Source organism: Ciona robusta, chromosome 1, assembly GCF_009617815.1.
Source record: "Ciona robusta chromosome 1, ASM961781v2".
NCBI lineage: Eukaryota > Metazoa > Chordata > Ascidiacea > Phlebobranchia > Cionidae > Ciona > Ciona robusta.
In genome coordinates this window covers 6,814,451-6,831,419 of record NC_143235.1, presented here as the reverse complement: position 1 = coordinate 6,831,419, position 16,969 = coordinate 6,814,451, and the positions used below count along the sequence as shown (strand labels likewise).

The 16,969-nt window shown below is 40.1% G+C and overlaps 32 non-coding genes across 32 annotated transcripts; 17 read left to right on the top strand and 15 right to left on the bottom strand.

Moving 5' to 3' along the window:
* The first annotated feature begins 538 nt into the window (after positions 1-538).
* Positions 539-621, top strand: Trnal-cag (transfer RNA leucine (anticodon CAG)). Its single transcript has one exon. It is a non-coding gene; the product is annotated as a tRNA-Leu (tRNA).
* Positions 622-987: 366 nt separating this feature from the next.
* Trnaa-ugc (transfer RNA alanine (anticodon UGC)) lies at positions 988-1,059 on the bottom strand. Its single transcript has one exon. It is a non-coding gene; the product is annotated as a tRNA-Ala (tRNA).
* Positions 1,060-1,579: 520 nt separating this feature from the next.
* Positions 1,580-1,662, top strand: Trnal-cag (transfer RNA leucine (anticodon CAG)). Its single transcript has one exon. It is a non-coding gene; the product is annotated as a tRNA-Leu (tRNA).
* Positions 1,663-2,207: 545 nt separating this feature from the next.
* On the top strand, positions 2,208-2,279 carry Trnaw-cca (transfer RNA tryptophan (anticodon CCA)). The gene has a single exon. It is a non-coding gene; the product is annotated as a tRNA-Trp (tRNA).
* A 408-nt stretch (positions 2,280-2,687) lies between these two features.
* Trnal-cag (transfer RNA leucine (anticodon CAG)) lies at positions 2,688-2,770 on the top strand. The gene has a single exon. It is a non-coding gene; the product is annotated as a tRNA-Leu (tRNA).
* A 367-nt stretch (positions 2,771-3,137) lies between these two features.
* Positions 3,138-3,209, bottom strand: Trnaa-ugc (transfer RNA alanine (anticodon UGC)). The gene has a single exon. It is a non-coding gene; the product is annotated as a tRNA-Ala (tRNA).
* Positions 3,210-4,058: 849 nt separating this feature from the next.
* On the bottom strand, positions 4,059-4,132 carry Trnar-ucu (transfer RNA arginine (anticodon UCU)). The gene has a single exon. It is a non-coding gene; the product is annotated as a tRNA-Arg (tRNA).
* A 10-nt stretch (positions 4,133-4,142) lies between these two features.
* On the bottom strand, positions 4,143-4,214 carry Trnaa-ugc (transfer RNA alanine (anticodon UGC)). The gene has a single exon. It is a non-coding gene; the product is annotated as a tRNA-Ala (tRNA).
* Positions 4,215-4,962: 748 nt separating this feature from the next.
* On the top strand, positions 4,963-5,045 carry Trnal-cag (transfer RNA leucine (anticodon CAG)). The gene has a single exon. It is a non-coding gene; the product is annotated as a tRNA-Leu (tRNA).
* A 368-nt stretch (positions 5,046-5,413) lies between these two features.
* Positions 5,414-5,485, bottom strand: Trnaa-ugc (transfer RNA alanine (anticodon UGC)). Its single transcript has one exon. It is a non-coding gene; the product is annotated as a tRNA-Ala (tRNA).
* Positions 5,486-6,005: 520 nt separating this feature from the next.
* Trnal-cag (transfer RNA leucine (anticodon CAG)) lies at positions 6,006-6,088 on the top strand. The gene has a single exon. It is a non-coding gene; the product is annotated as a tRNA-Leu (tRNA).
* Positions 6,089-6,631: 543 nt separating this feature from the next.
* Positions 6,632-6,703, top strand: Trnaw-cca (transfer RNA tryptophan (anticodon CCA)). Its single transcript has one exon. It is a non-coding gene; the product is annotated as a tRNA-Trp (tRNA).
* Positions 6,704-7,112: 409 nt separating this feature from the next.
* On the top strand, positions 7,113-7,195 carry Trnal-cag (transfer RNA leucine (anticodon CAG)). The gene has a single exon. It is a non-coding gene; the product is annotated as a tRNA-Leu (tRNA).
* Positions 7,196-7,561: 366 nt separating this feature from the next.
* Trnaa-ugc (transfer RNA alanine (anticodon UGC)) lies at positions 7,562-7,633 on the bottom strand. Its single transcript has one exon. It is a non-coding gene; the product is annotated as a tRNA-Ala (tRNA).
* A 106-nt stretch (positions 7,634-7,739) lies between these two features.
* Trnaw-cca (transfer RNA tryptophan (anticodon CCA)) lies at positions 7,740-7,811 on the top strand. Its single transcript has one exon. It is a non-coding gene; the product is annotated as a tRNA-Trp (tRNA).
* Positions 7,812-9,581: 1,770 nt separating this feature from the next.
* Positions 9,582-9,653, bottom strand: Trnaa-ugc (transfer RNA alanine (anticodon UGC)). The gene has a single exon. It is a non-coding gene; the product is annotated as a tRNA-Ala (tRNA).
* A 106-nt stretch (positions 9,654-9,759) lies between these two features.
* On the top strand, positions 9,760-9,831 carry Trnaw-cca (transfer RNA tryptophan (anticodon CCA)). The gene has a single exon. It is a non-coding gene; the product is annotated as a tRNA-Trp (tRNA).
* Positions 9,832-10,173: 342 nt separating this feature from the next.
* Trnal-cag (transfer RNA leucine (anticodon CAG)) lies at positions 10,174-10,256 on the top strand. The gene has a single exon. It is a non-coding gene; the product is annotated as a tRNA-Leu (tRNA).
* A 284-nt stretch (positions 10,257-10,540) lies between these two features.
* On the bottom strand, positions 10,541-10,615 carry Trnar-ucu (transfer RNA arginine (anticodon UCU)). Its single transcript has one exon. It is a non-coding gene; the product is annotated as a tRNA-Arg (tRNA).
* A 10-nt stretch (positions 10,616-10,625) lies between these two features.
* Positions 10,626-10,697, bottom strand: Trnaa-ugc (transfer RNA alanine (anticodon UGC)). Its single transcript has one exon. It is a non-coding gene; the product is annotated as a tRNA-Ala (tRNA).
* A 587-nt stretch (positions 10,698-11,284) lies between these two features.
* Positions 11,285-11,367, top strand: Trnal-cag (transfer RNA leucine (anticodon CAG)). The gene has a single exon. It is a non-coding gene; the product is annotated as a tRNA-Leu (tRNA).
* A 546-nt stretch (positions 11,368-11,913) lies between these two features.
* Trnaw-cca (transfer RNA tryptophan (anticodon CCA)) lies at positions 11,914-11,985 on the top strand. Its single transcript has one exon. It is a non-coding gene; the product is annotated as a tRNA-Trp (tRNA).
* A 759-nt stretch (positions 11,986-12,744) lies between these two features.
* Positions 12,745-12,816, bottom strand: Trnaa-ugc (transfer RNA alanine (anticodon UGC)). The gene has a single exon. It is a non-coding gene; the product is annotated as a tRNA-Ala (tRNA).
* Positions 12,817-12,922: 106 nt separating this feature from the next.
* Trnaw-cca (transfer RNA tryptophan (anticodon CCA)) lies at positions 12,923-12,994 on the top strand. Its single transcript has one exon. It is a non-coding gene; the product is annotated as a tRNA-Trp (tRNA).
* Positions 12,995-13,670: 676 nt separating this feature from the next.
* Trnar-ucu (transfer RNA arginine (anticodon UCU)) lies at positions 13,671-13,744 on the bottom strand. Its single transcript has one exon. It is a non-coding gene; the product is annotated as a tRNA-Arg (tRNA).
* A 187-nt stretch (positions 13,745-13,931) lies between these two features.
* Trnaw-cca (transfer RNA tryptophan (anticodon CCA)) lies at positions 13,932-14,003 on the top strand. The gene has a single exon. It is a non-coding gene; the product is annotated as a tRNA-Trp (tRNA).
* Positions 14,004-14,610: 607 nt separating this feature from the next.
* Trnar-ucu (transfer RNA arginine (anticodon UCU)) lies at positions 14,611-14,684 on the bottom strand. Its single transcript has one exon. It is a non-coding gene; the product is annotated as a tRNA-Arg (tRNA).
* A 185-nt stretch (positions 14,685-14,869) lies between these two features.
* Positions 14,870-14,941, top strand: Trnaw-cca (transfer RNA tryptophan (anticodon CCA)). The gene has a single exon. It is a non-coding gene; the product is annotated as a tRNA-Trp (tRNA).
* Positions 14,942-15,349: 408 nt separating this feature from the next.
* Positions 15,350-15,432, top strand: Trnal-cag (transfer RNA leucine (anticodon CAG)). Its single transcript has one exon. It is a non-coding gene; the product is annotated as a tRNA-Leu (tRNA).
* Positions 15,433-15,798: 366 nt separating this feature from the next.
* On the bottom strand, positions 15,799-15,870 carry Trnaa-ugc (transfer RNA alanine (anticodon UGC)). The gene has a single exon. It is a non-coding gene; the product is annotated as a tRNA-Ala (tRNA).
* Positions 15,871-16,720: 850 nt separating this feature from the next.
* On the bottom strand, positions 16,721-16,794 carry Trnar-ucu (transfer RNA arginine (anticodon UCU)). The gene has a single exon. It is a non-coding gene; the product is annotated as a tRNA-Arg (tRNA).
* Positions 16,795-16,804: 10 nt separating this feature from the next.
* Positions 16,805-16,876, bottom strand: Trnaa-ugc (transfer RNA alanine (anticodon UGC)). The gene has a single exon. It is a non-coding gene; the product is annotated as a tRNA-Ala (tRNA).
* Positions 16,877-16,969: the final 93 nt, after the last annotated feature.

The following is a 16,969-nucleotide window of genomic DNA, read 5'->3' as shown; positions in this document are numbered from 1 at the left end:
AAACTTAACCATTTAATTTCAAATTTTAATGGCTTGTTTTTTTTTATCAAAGTAATATTCAAGCATAAATTCGAATCCAGAACCGCTGAATTAGAAGTTCAGGAGCTAATTCATTGCGCCAAACAGACGTCTAAACAAGAAATTCCAGGGATTCAACCCGGGGCCTCACACATATAAAATGTAGGCTCGAAATCTGGCTGGATTCCATTTGTTCGAAAAAACAACCTAGATTGCATCTGATTTAAAATATAAAATAACGTCTTAATTTTAATGCTTAAGCCTTCTGTTACAATTTCCCGCTTGGGTACAAACGGCAGAATGGCCGAGTGGTCTAAGGCGCTGCGTTCAAGTCGCAGTCTCCATCGGAATTCCAGGGATTCAACCCGGGGCCTCACACATACAAAATGTAGGCTCGAAATTTGGCTGGATTCCATTTGTTCGAAAAAACAACCTAGATTGCATCTGATTTAAAATATAAAATAACGTCTTAATTTTCATGCTTAAGCCTTCTGTTACAATTTCCCGCTTGGGCACAAACGGCAGAATGGCCGAGTGGTCTAAGGCGCTGCGTTCAGGTCGCAGTCTCCATTGGAGGCGCGGGTTCGAATCCCGCTTCAGTCACAGTGTTCATTTTAAAATTTGCTTCGTAGTTTTATATGGTTTCAGTAGTTGAATTTGTTTTTGAAGTGTTGCTTATGTAAATTTATAGTGTAAACTCGTCCAGACTTCGTAGATTTTCTTCGGTTTGGGGGAAAGATTTTATGGGAAATAGTTGCGCATCCGAGTACATAGCGGAAAGTTGTTTATTCAAATTATGTCGGGCTTAATCAAGTTTTTACCTTTCTAGCCCAAAAACTCAATTACTATAATTTTAAACATGATTAAATTTTATTACAAAATAAACTTCCCTGCCGGGACTCGAACCTGGAACCTCTGGATTAGAAGTCCAGCGCGCTAATCCATTGCGCCACAGAGACGATACAAATTTGGAGATGCCGGGGATTAAACCCGGGGCCTCACACATGCAAAGCGTGCGCTCTACCACTGAGCTACATCCCCATCGTTTGCTAGCAATCTCAGGTTCCAGTATACCAAACATGCAAGTATTTGAAACGATACTGCTTAATCTCGTCTCTATATCGTTGATTTAATCCCGATCGGTTAAGAGTTCGTGGCGCAACGGTAGAGCGTCCGACTCCAGATTGGAAGGTTGCGTGTTCAAATCACGTCGAGGTCACGCTAGTTTGATATTTTAACCTAAATATTTAAACTTAACCATTTAAGTTTCAAATTTTAATGCCTTGGTTTTTCACCAAAGTAATATTCAAGCCTAAACTCGAATCCAGAACCGCTGAATTAGAAGTTCAGGAGCTAATTCACTGCGCCAAACAGACGTCTAAACAAGAAATTCCAGGGATTCAACCCGGGGCCTCACACATACAAAATGTAGGGTCGAAATCTGGCTGGATTCCATTTGTTCGAAAAAAAACAACCTAGATTGCATCTTTATAAAATATAAAATAACGTCCTAATTTTCATGCTTAAGCCTTCTATTACAATTTCCCGCTTGGGCACAAACGGCAGAATGGCCGAGTGGTCTAAGGCGCTGCGTTCAGGTCGCAGTCTCCATTGGAGGCGCGGGTTCGAATCCCACTTCAGTCACAGTGTTCATTTTAAAATTGCTTCGTAGTTATATATGGTTTCTTTAGTTGAATTTGGTTTTTGAAGTGTTGCTTATGTAAATTTATAGTGTAAACTCGTCCAGACTTCGTAGATTTCTTCGGTTTGGGGGAAAGATTTTATGGGGAAATAGTTGCGCATCCGAGTACAGAGCGGAAAGTTGTGTATTCAAATTATGTCGGACTTAATCAAGTTTTTACCTTTTCTAGACCAAAAACTCAATTACTATAATTTTAAATATGATTAAATTTTATTACAAAATAAACATCCCTGGCGGGACTCGAACCCGGAACCTCTGGATTAGAAGCCCAGCGCGCTAATCCATTGCGCCACAGAGACGATACAAAATTTGGAGATGCCGGGATTGAACCCGGGGCCTCACACATGCATAGCGTGCGCTCTACCACTGAGCTACATCCCCATCGTTTGCTAGCAATCTCAGGTTCCAGTATACCAAACATGCAACTATTTGAAACGATACTGCTTAATCTCGTCTCTATATCGTTGATTTAATCCCGATCGGTTAAGACTTCGTGGCGCAACGGTAGCGCGTCCGACTCCAGATCGGAAGGTTGCGTGTTCAAATCACGTCGAGGTCACGCTGGTTTGATATTTTAACTTAAATATTTAAACTTAACCATTTAATTTCAAATTTTAATGGCTTGTTACGCTAGTTTTATATTTTAACCTAAATATTTAAACTTAACCATTTAATTTCAAATTTTAATGGCATGTTTTTTTTATCAAAGTAATATTCAAGCATAAATTCGAATCCAGAACCGCTGAATTAGAAGTTCAGGAGCTAATTCCTTGCGCCAAACAGACGTCTAAACTAGAAATTTCAGGGATTCAACCCGGGGCCTCACACATACAAAATGTAGGCTCAAATCTGGCTGGATTCCATTTGTTCGAAAAAACAACCTAGATTGCATCTGATTTAAAATAAAAAATAACGTCTTAATTTTCATCCTTAAGCAATCTGTTACAATTCCCGCTTGGGCACAAACGGCAGAATGGCCGAGTGGTCAAAGGCGCTGCGTTCAGGTCGCAGTCTCCATTGGAGACGCGGGTTCGAATCCCGCTTCTGTCACAGTGTTCATTATAAAATTTGCTTCGTAGTTTTGTATGGTTTCATTAGTTGAATTCGGTTTTTGAAGTGTTGCTTAAGTAAATTTATAGTGTAAACTCGTCCAGACTTCGTAGATTTCTTCGGTTTGGGGGAAAGATTATATGGGGAAATAGTTGCGCATCCGAGTACAGAGCGGAAGGTGTGTATTCAAATTATATCGGGCTTAATCAAGTTTTTACCTTTTCTAGCCCAAAAACTCAATTACTATAACTTTAAATATGATTAAATTTTATTACAAAATAAACATCCCTGCCGGGACTCGAACCTGGAACCTCTGGATTAGAAGTCCAGCGCGCTAATCCATTGCGCCACAGCGACGATACAAATTTAGAGATGCCGGGGATTGAACCCAGGACCTCACACATGCAAAGCGTGCGCTCTACCACTGAGCTACATCCCCATCGCTTTCTAGCAATCTCAGGTTCCAGTATACCAAACATGCAAGTATTTGAAACGATACTGCTTAAACTCGTCTCTATATCGTTGATTTAATCCCGATCGGTTAAGACTTCGTGGCGCAACGGTAGCGCGTCCGACTCCAGATCGGAAGGTTGCGTGTTCACGTCGAGGTCACGCTGGTTTGATATTTTAACTTAAATATTTAAACTTAACCATTTAATTTCAAATTTTAATGGCTTGTTACGCTAGTTTTATATTTTAACTTAAATATTTAAACTTAACCATTTAATTTCAAATTTTAATGGCTTGTTTTTTTTTATCAAAGTAATATTCAAGCATAAATTCGAATCCAGAACCGCTGAATTAGAAGTTCAGGAGCTAATTCATTGCGCCAAACAGACGTCTAAACTAAAAATTTCAGGGATTCAACCGGGGCCTCACACATACAAAATGTAGGCGCGAAATCTGGCTGGATTCCATTTGTTCGGAAAAGCAACCTAGATTGCATCTGATTTAAAATAAAAAATAACGTCTTAATTTTCATCTTTAAGCAATCTGTTACAATTTCCCGCTTGGGCACAAACGGCAGAATGGCCGAGTGGTCTAAGGCGCTGCGTTCAGGTCGCAGTCTCCATTGGAGGCGCTAAATTTATAGTGTAAACTCGTCCAGACTTCGTAGATTTCTTCGCTTTGGTGGAAAGATTATATGGCGAAATAGTTGCGCATCCGAGTACAGAGCGGAAAGTTGTGTATTCAAATTATGTCGGGCTTAATCAAGTTTTTACCTTTTCTAGCCCAAAAACTCAATTACTATAACTTTAAATATGATTAAATTTTATTACAAAACAAACATCCCTGCCGGGACTCGAACCCGGAACCTCTGGATTAGAAGTCCAGCGCGCTAATCCATTGCGCCACAGAGACGATACAAATTTGGAGATGCCGGGGATTGAACCCGGGGCCTCACACATGCAAAGCGTGCGCTCTACCACTGAGCTACATCCCCATCGTTTGCTAGCAATCTCAGGTTCCAGTATACCAAACATGCAAGTATTTGAAACGATAGTGCTTAATCTCGTCTCTATATCGTTGATTTAATCCCGATCGGTTAAGACTTCGTGGCGCAACGGTAGCGCGTCCGACTCCAGTTCGGAAGGTTGCGTGTTCAAATCACATCGAGGTCACGCTAGTTTGATAATTTAACCTAAATATTTAAACTTAACTATTTTTAAGTTTCAAATTTTAATGGCTTGTTTTTTTTATCAAAGTAATATTCAAGCATATGTTCGAATCCAGAACCGCTGAATTAGAAGTTCAGGAGCTAATTCATTGCGCCAAACAGACGTCTAAACAAGAAATTCCAGGGATTCAACCCGGGGCCTCACACATATAAAATGTAGGCTCGAAATCTTGCTGGATTCCATTTGTTCGAAAAAACAACCTAGATTGCATCTGATTTAAAATATAAAATAACGTCTTAATTTTCATGCTTAAGCCTTCTGTTACAATTTCCCGCTTGGGTACAAACGGCAGAATGGCCGAGTGGTCTAAGGCGCTGCGTTCAAGTCGCAGTCTCCATCGGAATTCCAGGGATTCAACCCGGGGCCTCACACATACAAAATGTAGGCTCGAAATTTGGCTGGATTCCATTTGTTCGAAAAAACAACCTAGATTGCATCTGATTTAAAATATAAAATAACGTCTTAATTTTCATGCTTAAGCCTTCTGTTACAATTTCCCGCTTGGGCACAAACGGCAGAATGGCCGAGTGGTCTAAGGCGCTGCGTTCAGGTTGCAGTCTCCATTGGAGGCGCGGGTTCGAATCCCGCTTCAGTCACAGTGTTCATTTTAAAATTTGCTTCGTAGTTTTATATGGTTTCAGTAGTTGAATTTGGTTTTTGAAGTGTTGCTTATGTAAATTTATAGTGTAAACTCGTCCAGACTTCGTAGATTTCTTCGGTTTGGGGGAAAGATTTTATGGGGAAATAGTTGCGCATCCGAGTACATAGCGGAAAGTTGTTTATTCAAATTATGTCGGGCTTAATCAAGTTTTTACCTTTTCTAGCCCAAAAACTCAATTACTATAATTTTAAACATGATTAAATTTTATTACAAAATAAACTTCCCTGCCGGGACTCGAACCTGGAACCTCTGGATTAGAAGTCCAGCGCGCTAATCCATTGCGCCACAGAGACGATACAAATTTGGAGATGCCGGGGATTAAACCCGGGGCCTCACACATGCAAAGCGTGCGCTCTACCACTGAGCTACATCCCCATCGTTTGCTAGCAATCTCAGGTTCCAGTATACCAAACATGCAAGTATTTGAAACGATACTGCTTAATCTCGTCTCTATATCGTTGATTTAATCCCGATCGGTTAAGAGTTCGTGGCGCAACGGTAGCGCGTCCGACTCCAGATTGGAAGGTTGCGTGTTCAAATCACGTCGAGGTCACGCTAGTTTGATATTTTAACCTAAATATTTAAACTTAACCATTTAAGTTTCAAATTTTAATGCCTTGGTTTTTCACCAAAGTAATATTCAAGCCTAAACTCGAATCCAGAACCGCTGAATTAGAAGTTCAGGAGCTAATTCACTGCGCCAAACAGACGTCTAAACAAGAAATTCCAGGGATTCAACCCGGGGCCTCACACATACAAAATGTAGGGTCGAAATCTGGCTGGATTCCATTTGTTCGAAAAAAACAACCTAGATTGCATCTTTATAAAATATAAAATAACGTCCTAATTTTTCATGCTTAAGCCTTCTATTACAATTTCCCGCTTGGGCACAAACGGCAGAATGGCCGAGTGGTCTAAGGCGCTGCGTTCAGGTCGCAGTCTCCATTGGAGGCGCGGGTTCGAATCCCACTTCAGTCACAGTGTTCATTTTAAAATTTGCTTCGTAGTTATATATGGTTTCTTTAGTTGAATTTGGTTTTTGAAGTGTTGCTTATGTAAATTTATAGTGTAAACTCGTCCAGACTTCGTAGATTTCTTCGGTTTGGGGGAAAGATTTTATGGGGAAATAGTTGCGCATCCGAGTACAGAGCGGAAAGTTGTGTATTCAAATTATGTCGGGCTTAATCAAGTTTTTACCTTTTCTAGACCAAAAACTCAATTACTATAATTTTAAATATGATTAATTTTATTACAAAATAAACATCCCTGGCGGGACTCGAACCCGGAACCTCTGGATAGAAGCCCAGCGCGCTAATCCATTGCGCCACAGAGACGATACAAATTTGGAGATGCCGGGGATTGAACCCGGGGCCTCACACATGCATAGCGTGCGCTCTACCACTGAGCTACATCCCATCGTTTGCTAGCAATCTCAGGTTCCAGTATACCAAACATGCAAGTATTTGAAACGATACTGCTTAATCTCGTCTCTATATCGTTGATTTAATCCCGATCGGTTAAGACTTCGTGGCGCAACGGTAGCGCGTCCGACTCCAGATCGGAAGGTTGCGTGTTCAAATCACGTCGAGGTCACGCTGGTTTGATATTTTAACTTAAATATTTAAACTTAACCATTTAATTTCAAATTTTAATGGCTTGTTACGCTAGTTTTATATTTTAACCTAAATATTTAAACTTAACCATTTAATTTCAAATTTTAATGGCATGTTTTTTTTATCAAAGTAATATTCAAGCATAAATTCGAATCCAGAACCGCTGAATTAGAAGTTCAGGAGCTAATTCATTGCGCCAAACAGACGTCTAAACTAGAAATTTCAGGGATTCAACCCGGGGCCTCACACATACAAAATGTAGGCTTAAAATCTGGCTGGATTCCATTTGTTCGAAAAAACAACCTAGATTGCATCTGATTTAAAATAAAAAATAACGTCTTAATTTTCATCCTTAAGCAATCTGTTACAATTCCCGCTTGGGCACAAACGGCAGAATGGCCGAGTGGTCAAAGGCGCTGCGTTCAGGTCGCAGTCTCCATTGGAGACGCGGGTTCGAATCCCGCTTCTGTCACAGTGTTCATTATAAAATTTGCTTCGTAGTTTTGTATGGTTTCATTAGTTGAATTTGGTTTTTGAAGTGTTGCTTAAGTAAATTTATAGTGTAAACTCGTCCAGACTTCGTAGATTTCTTCGGTTTGGGGGAAAGATTATATGGGAAATAGTTGCGCATCCGAGTACAGAGCGGAAAGTTGTGTATTCAAATTATGTCGGGCTTAATCAAGTTTTTACCTTTTCTAGCCCAAAAACTCAATTACTATAACTTTAAATATGATTAAATTTATTACAAAATAAACATCCCTGCCGGGACTCGAACCTGGAACCTCTGGATTAGAAGTCCAGCGCGCTAATCCATTGCGCCACAGCGACGATACAAATTTGGAGATGCCGGGGATTGAACCCAGGGCCTCACACATGCAAAGCGTGCGCTCTACCACTGAGCTACATCCCCATCGCTTTCTAGCAATCTCAGGTTCCAGTATACCAAACATGCAAGTATTTGAAACGATACTGCTTAATCTCGTCTCTATATCGTTGATTTAATCCCGATCGGTTAAGACTTCGTGGCGCAACGGTAGCGCGTCCGACTCCAGATCGGAAGGTTGCGTGTTCAAATCACGTCGAGGTCACGCTGGTTTGATATTTTATCTTAAATATTTAAACTTAACCATTTAATTTCAAATTTTAATGGCTTGTTACGCTAGTTTTATATTTTAACTTAAATATTTAAACTTAACCATTTAATTTCAAATTTTAATGGCTTGTTTTTTTATCAAAGTAATATTCAAGCATAAATTCGAATCCAGAACCGCTGAATTAGAAGTTCAGGAGCTAATTCATTGCGCCAAAAATGTGCACAGACATAGAAAGAGGCGGGGCTGGTATGATCGACATCGAAACATATCTTTTAACACTGAACCTACGATGGATAAGAAACGTACTAGACCCAAATTACCACGCTCCCTGGAAATTAATAGAAAAAGAGTTTGTCGACCAAAACATCATGACCGTCGCTATGTTATCACCAATGAGAGATGGCTGTGCCGACTTTCGGCGCATATTCCCACTGCGCGCCTTACACAAATCAGTAATTCTACTGCGGCGATTGTTTAGGAAAGGGATAATTTCGGACTACCGTACGGACCCACGGCTATTGTGGTTAAACCCAAAAATTAAAACGAAACAACAAAGCTTTTTAATCCAACAGTTTTTAACTCATGGCATCTCCTCCTATCCTGACCTTATTAACGAAAAGGCGAATACATGGGATACAACGAAATAATAAAAAAATGGAAGGTCCCATATAAGGAGACAGATTTTTGGAGCTACAACCGGCTTATAAAAGCTATCCCGGACGAATGGGACAGGGAGGAATCGCCTCCAGCAAATCAAACAGAATATAGAGAATACCCCGAAAAACTGCTAAAAACGGTGATGGACTGCCATAACACCAAACATCTATATAAGACATTAGTGAATATATCCTGCGAGCAGACAAATAAACAGAGCCAAACGTGGGCCACGTTACTAGGTATCGACCCTGATTGGAAAAAAATATACAAAACCAATTACTTCTGTACCTTAAAAACAAAATTCCGCTCATTCCAAATAAAAGTAAACAACCTGGCGATAATAACAAATGATAAACTATTCAAATTCGGAATTGTTGACTCAGGCCAATGCGTTTTTTGTGAGAGTGCACTGGAAACAGTGCATCATATTTTCTGCACATGCCCTAAAGTAATTTTATTCTGGAAAGAAGTTTCCGACTGGATATGTGCCACTTTACGCACCCCATTTGTATTTCAAGATGAGCATTTTTTTTGGTGTGAGTGATAACCCGATAGTTTCTTGCTTATTACTATGTGCTCGCTTTTGTGTATACCGCTCTAAAGTAGCAAAGAATAAAACCGAGATTGCACATGTTCTTAAGTGATGTAAACAGAATGAAAAACGAAGAATGGATAATAGCAAAAAGCAAAAATAAGAAAGATGTGCATAACTTAAAATGGAGTAACTTTTAAAAGTCAATTATATACATCGTATTTTCTATTTGCTGCTGTGTATTTTCAACCAACTGTGCTGTTGCGCCTTTTTATTATAATAATAAAAAAATAAAAAAAAAAAAAAAAAAATTCGTAGATTTCTTCGCTTTGGTGGAAAGATTATATATGGCGAAATAGTTGCGCATCCGAGTACAGAGCGGAAAGTTGTGTATTCAAATTATGTCGGGCTTAATCAAGTTTTTACCTTTTCTAGCCCGAAAACTCAATTACTATAATTTTAAATATGATTAAATTTTATTACAAAATAAACACCCCTGCCGGGACTCGAACCTGGAACCTCTGGATTAGAAATCCAGCCGGCTATTCCATTGCGCCACAGAGACGATACAAATTTGGAGATGCCGGGGATTGAACCCGGGGCCTCACACATGCAAAGCGTGCGCTCTACCACTGAGCTACATCCCCATCGTTTGCTAGCAATCTCAGGTTCCAATATACCAAACATGCAAGTATTTGAAACGATACTGCTTAATCTCGTCTCTATATCGTTGATTTAATCCCGCTCGGTTAAGACTTCGTGGCGCAACGGTAGCGCGTCCGACTCCAGATCGGAAGGTTGCGTGTTCAAATCACGTCGAGGTCACGCTAGTTTGATATTTTAACCTAAATATTTAAACTTAACCATTTAAGTTTCAAATTTTAATGCCTTGGTTTTTCACCAAAGTAATATTCAAGCCTATAAACTCGAATCCAGAACCGCTGAATTAGAAGTTCAGGAGCTAATTCACTGCGCCAAACAGACGTCTAAACAAGAATTCCAGGGATTCAACCCGGGGCCTCACACATACAAAATGTAGGCTCGAAATCTGGCTGGATTCCATTTGTTCGAAAAAACAACCTAGATTGCATCTGATTTAAAATATAAAATAACGTCTTAATTTTCATGCTAAAGCCTTCTGTTACAATTTCCCGCTTGGGCACAAACGGCAGAATGGCCGAGTGGTCTTAGGCGCTGCGTTCAGGTCGCAGTCTCCATTGGAGGCGCGGGTTCGAATCCCGCTTCAGTCACAGTGTTCAGTTTAAAATTTGCTTCGTAGTTTTATATGGTTTTATTAGTTGAATTTGGTTTTTGAAGTGTTGATTATGTAAATTTATAGTGTAAACTCGTCCAGACTTCGTAGATTTCTTCGCTTTGGTGGAAAGATTATATGGCGAAATAGTTGCGCATCCGAGTACAGAGCGGAAAGTTGTGTATTCAAATTATGTCGGGCTTAATCAATTATTTACCTTTTCTAGCCCAAACACTCAATTACTATAACTTTAAATATGATTAAATTTTATTACAAAACAAACATCCCCTGCCGGGACTCGAACCCGGAACCTCTGGATTAGAAGTCCAGCGCGCTAATCCATTGCGCCACAGAGACGATACAAATTTGGAGATGCCGGGGATTGAACCCGGGGCCTCACACATGCAAAGCGTGCGCTCTACCACTGAGCTACATCCCCATCGTTTGCTAGCAATCTCAGGTTCCAGTGTACCAAACATGCAAGTATTTGAAACGATACTGCTTAATCTCGTCTCTATATCGTTGATTTAATCCCGATCGGTTAAGACTTCGTGGCGCAACGGTAGCTCGTCCGACTCCAGATCGGAAGGTTGCGTGTTCAAATCACGTCGAGGTCACGCTGGTTTGATATTTTAACTTAAATATTTAAACTTAACCATTTAATTTCAAATTTTAATGGCTTGTTACGCTAGTTTTATATTTTAACCTAAATATTTAAACTTAACCATTTAATTTCAAATTTTAATGGCTTGTTTTTTTTATCAAAGTAATATTCAAGCATAAATTCGAATCCAGAACCGCTGAATTAGAAGTTCAGGAGCTAATTCATTGCGCCAAACAGACGTCTAAACTAGAAATTTCAGGGATTCAACCCGGGACCTCACACATACAAAATGTAGGCTCGAAATCTGGCTGGATTCCATTTGTTCGAAAAAACAAACTAGATTGCATCTGATTTAAAATAAAAAATAACGTCTTAATTTTCATGCTTAAGCAATCTGTTACAATTCCCGCTTGGGCACAAACGGCAGAATGGCCGAGTGGTCTAAGGCGCTGCGTTCAGGTCGCAGTCTCCATTGGAGGCGCGGGTTCGAATCCCGCTTCTGTCACAGTGTTCATTATAAAATTTGCTTCGTAGTTTTGTATGGTTTCATTAGTTGAATTTGGTTTTTGAAGTGTTGCTTAAGTAACTTTATAGTGTAAACTCGTCCAGACTTCGTAGATTTCTTCGGTTTGGGGGAAAGATTATATGGGGAAATAGTTGCGCATCCGAGTACAGAGCGGAAAGTTGTGTATTCAAATTATGTCGGGCTTAATCAAGTTTTTACCCTTTCTAGCCCAAAAACTCAATTACTATAACTTTAAATATGATTAAATTTTATTACAAAAGAATCATCCCTGCCGGGACTCGAATCCGGAACCTCTGGATTAGAAGTCCAGCGCGCTAATCCATTGCGCCACAGCGACGATACAAATTTGGAGATGCCGGGGATTGAACCCGAGACCTCACACATGCAAAGCGTGCGCTCTACCACTGAGCTACAACCCCATCGCTTTCTTGCAATCTCAGGTTCCAGTATACCAAACATGCAAGTATTTGAAACGATACTGCTTAAACTCGTCTCTATATGGTTGATTTAATCCCGATCGGTTAAGACTTCGTGGCGCAACGGTAGCGCGTCCGACTCCAGATCGGAAGGTTGCGTGTTCAAATCACGTCGAGGTCACGCTAGTTTGATATTTTAACCTAAATATTTAAACTTAACTGTTTAATTTCAAATTTTAATGGCTTGTTTCGCTAGTTTTATATTTTAACTTAAATATTTAAACTTAACCATTTAATTTCAAATTTTAATGGCTTGTTTTTTTTATCAAAGTAATATTCAAGCATAAATTCGAATCCAGAACCGCTGAATTAGAAGTTCAGGAGCTAATTCATTGCGCCAAACAGACGTCTAAACTAGAAGTTTCAGGGATTCAACCCGGGGCCTCACACATACAAAATGTAGGCTCGAAATCTGGCTGGATTCCATTTGTTCAAAAAAACAACCTAGATTGCATCTGATTTAAAATATAAAATAACGTCTTAATTTTCATGCTTAAGCCTTCTGTTACAATTTCCCGCTTGGGCACAAACGGCAGAATGGCCGAGTGGTCTAAGGCGCTGCGTTCAGGTCGCAGTCTCCATTGGAGGCGCTAAATTTATAGTGTAAACTCGTCCAGACATCGTAGATTTCTTCGCTTTGGTGGAAAGATTATATGGCGAAATAGTTGCGCATCCGAGTACAGAGCGGAAAGTTGTGTATTCAAATTATGTCGGGTTTAATCAAGTTTTACCTTTTCTAGCCCCAAAACTCAATTACTATAACTTTAAATATGATTAAATTTTATTACAAAACAAACATCCCTGCCGGGACTCGAACCCGGAACCTCTGGATTAGAGGTCCAGCGCGCTAATCCATTGCGCCACAGCGACGATACAAATTTGGAGATGCCGGGGATTGAACCCCGGGCCTCACACATGCAAAGCGTGCGCTCTACCACTGAGCTACATCCCCATCGTTTGCTAGCAATCTCAGGTTCCAGTATACCAAACATGCAAGTATTTGAAACGATACTGCTTAAACTCGTCTCTATATCGTTGATTTAATCCCGATCGGTTAAGACTTCGTGGCGCAACGGTAGCGCGTCCGACTCCAGATCGGAAGGTTGCGTGTTCAAATCACGTCGAGGTCACGCTGGTTTGATATTTTAACTTAAATATTTAAACTTAACCATTTAATTTCAAATTTTAATGGCTTGTTACGCTAGTTTTATATTTTAACTTAAATATTTAAACTTAACCATTTAATTTCAAATTTTAATGGCTTGTTTTTTTTATCAAAGTAATATTCAAGCATAAATTCGAATCCAGAACCGCTGAATTAGAAGTTCAGGAGCTAATTCATTGCGCCAAACAGACGTCTAAACTAGAAGTTTCAGGGATTCAACCCGGGGCCTCACACATACAAAATGTAGGCTCGAAATCTGGCTGGATTCCATTTGTTCGAAAAAAACAACCTAGGTTGCATCTGATTTAAAATAAAAAATAACGTCTTAATTTTCATCTTTAAGCAATCTGTTACAATTTCCCGCTTGGGCACAAACGGCAGAATGGCCGAGTGGTCTAAGGCGCTGCGTTCAGGTCGCAGTCTCCATTGGAGGCGCTAAATTTATAGTATAACTCGTCCAGACTTCGTAGATTTCTTCGCTTTGGTGGAAAGATTATATGGCGAAATAGTTGCGCATCCGAGTACAGAGCGGAAAGTTGTGTATTCAAATTATGTCGGGCTTAATCAAGTTTTTACCTTTTCTAGCCCAAAAACTCAATTACTATAACTTTAAATATGATTAAATTTTATTACAAAACAAACATCCCTGCCGGGACTCGAACCCGGAACCTCTGGATTAGAAGTCCAGCGCGCTAATCCATTGCGCCACAGAGACGATACAAATTTAGAGATGGCGGGGATTGAACCCGGGCCTCACACATGCAAAGCGTGCGCTCTACCACTGAGCTACATCCCCATCGTTTGCTAGCAATCTCAGGTTCCAGTATACCAAACATGCAAGTATTTGAAACGATACTGCTTAATATCGTCTCTATATCGTTGATTTAATCCCGATCGGTTAAGACTTCGTGGCGCAACGGTAGCGCGTCCGACTCCAGATCGGAAGGTTGCGTGTTCAAATCACGTCGAAGTCACGCTAGTTTGATATTTTAACCTAAATATTTAAACTTAACCATTTAAGTTTCAAATTTTAATGCCTTGGTTTTTCACCAAAGTAATATTCAAGCATAAATTCGAATCCAGAACCGCTGAATTAGAAGTTCAGGAGCTAATTCATTGCGCCAAACAGACGTCTAAACTAGAAGTTTCAGGGATTCAACCCGGGGCCTCACACATACAAAATGTAGGCTCGAAATCTGGCTGGATTCCATTTGTTCGAAAAAACAACCTAGATTGCATCTGATTTAAAATATAAAATAACGTATTAATTTTCATGCTTAAGCCTTCTGTTACAATTTCCCGCTTGGGCACAAACGGCAGAATGGCCGAGTGGTCTAAGGCGCTGCGTTCAGGTCGCAGTCTCCATTGGAGGCGCTAAATTTATAGTGTAAACTCGTCCAGACATCGTAGATTTCTTCGCTTTGGTGGAAAGATTATATGGCGAAATAGTTGCGCATCCGAGTACAGAGCGGAAAGTTGTGTATTCAAATTATGTCGGGCTTAATCAAGTTTTTACCTTTTCTAGCCCCAAAACTCAATTACTATAACTTTAAATATGATTAAATTTTATTACAAAACAAACATCCCTGCCGGGACTCGAACCCGGAACCTCTGGATTAGAAGTCCAGCGCGCTAATCCATTGCGCCACAGCGACGATACAAATTTGGAGATGCCGGGATTGAACCCGGCCTCACACATGCAAAGCGTGCGCTCTACCACTGAGCTACATCCCCATCGTTTGCTAGCAATCTCAGGTTCCAGTATACCAAACATGCAACTATTTGAAACGATACTGCTTAATCTCGTCTCTATATCGTTGATTTAATCCCGATCGGTTAAGACTTCGTGGCGCAACGGTAGCGCGTCCGACTCCAGATCGGAAGGTTGCGTGTTCAAATCACGTCGAGGTCACGCTGGTTTGATATTTTAACTTAAATATTTAAACTTAACCATTTAATTTCAAATTTTAATGGCTTGTTACGCTAGTTTTATATTTTAACCTAAATATTTAAACTTAACCATTTAATTTCAAATTTTAATGGCATGTTTTTTTATCAAAGTAATATTCAAGCATAAATTCGAATCCAGAACCGCTGAATTAGAAGTTCAGGAGCTAATTCCTTGCGCCAAACAGACGTCTAAACTAGAAATTTCAGGGATTCAACCCGGGGCCTCACACATACAAAATGTAGGCTCAAAATCTGGCTGGATTCCATTTGTTCGAAAAAACAACCTAGATTGCATCTGATTTAAAATAAAAAATAACGTCTTAATTTTCATCCTTAAGCAATCTGTTACAATTCCCGCTTGGGCACAAACGGCAGAATGGCCGAGTGGTCAAAGGCGCTGCGTTCAGGTCGCAGTCTCCATTGGAGACGCGGGTTCGAATCCCGCTTCTGTCACAGTGTTCATTATAAAATTTGCTTCGTAGTTTTGTATGGTTTCATTAGTTGAATTCGGTTTTTGAAGTGTTGCTTAAGTAAATTTATAGTGTAAACTCGTCCAGACTTCGTAGATTTCTTCGGTTTGGGGGAAAGATTATATGGGGAAATAGTTGCGCATCCGAGTACAGAGCGGAAGGTGTGTATTCAAATTATATCGGGCTTAATCAAGTTTTACCTTTTCTAGCCCAAAAACTCAATTACTATAACTTTAAATATGATTAAATTTTATTACAAAATAAACATCCCTGCCGGGACTCGAACCTGGAACCTCTGGATTAGAAGTCCAGCGCGCTAATCCATTGCGCCACAGCGACGATACAAATTTAGAGATGCCGGGGATTGAACCCAGGACCTCACACATGCAAAGCGTGCGCTCTACCACTGAGCTACATCCCCATCGCTTTCTAGCAATCTCAGGTTCCAGTATACCAAACATGCAAGTATTTGAAACGATACTGCTTAAACTCGTCTCTATATCGTTGATTTAATCCCGATCGGTTAAGACTTCGTGGCGCAACGGTAGCGCGTCCGACTCCAGATCGGAAGGTTGCGTGTTCACGTCGAGGTCACGCTGGTTTGATATTTTAACTTAAATATTTAAACTTAACCATTTAATTTCAAATTTTAATGGCTTGTTACGCTAGTTTTATATTTTAACTTAAATATTTAAACTTAACCATTTAATTTCAAATTTTAATGGCTTGTTTTTTTTTATCAAAGTAATATTCAAGCATAAATTCGAATCCAGAACCGCTGAATTAGAAGTTCAGGAGCTAATTCATTGCGCCAAACAGACGTCTAAACTAAAAATTTCAGGGATTCAACCCGGGGCCTCACACATACAAAATGTAGGCGCGAAATCTGGCTGGATTCCATTTGTTCGGAAAAGCAACCTAGATTGCATCTGATTTAAAATAAAAAATAACGTCTTAATTTTCATCTTTAAGCAATCTGTTACAATTTCCCGCTTGGGCACAAACGGCAGAATGGCCGAGTGGTCTAAGGCGCTGCGTTCAGGTCGCAGTCTCCATTGGAGGCGCTAAATTTATAGTGTAAACTCGTCCAGACTTCGTAGATTTCTTCGCTTTGGTGGAAAGATTATATGGCGAAATAGTTGCGCATCCGAGTACAGAGCGGAAAGTTGTGTATTCAAATTATGTCGGGCTTAATCAAGTTTTTACCTTTTCTAGCCCAAAAACTCAATTACTATAACTTTAAATATGATTAAATTTTATTACAAAACAAACATCCCTGCCGGGACTCGAACCCGGAACCTCTGGATTAGAAGTCCAGCGCGCTAATCCATTGCGCCACAGAGACGATACAAATTTGGAGATGCCGGGGATTGAACCCGGGGCCTCACACATGCAAAGCGTGCGCTCTACCACTGAGCTACATCCCCATCGTTTGCTAGCAATCTCAGGTTCCAGTATACCAAACATGCAAGTATTTGAAACGATAGTGCTTAATCTCGTCTCTATATCGTTGATTTAAT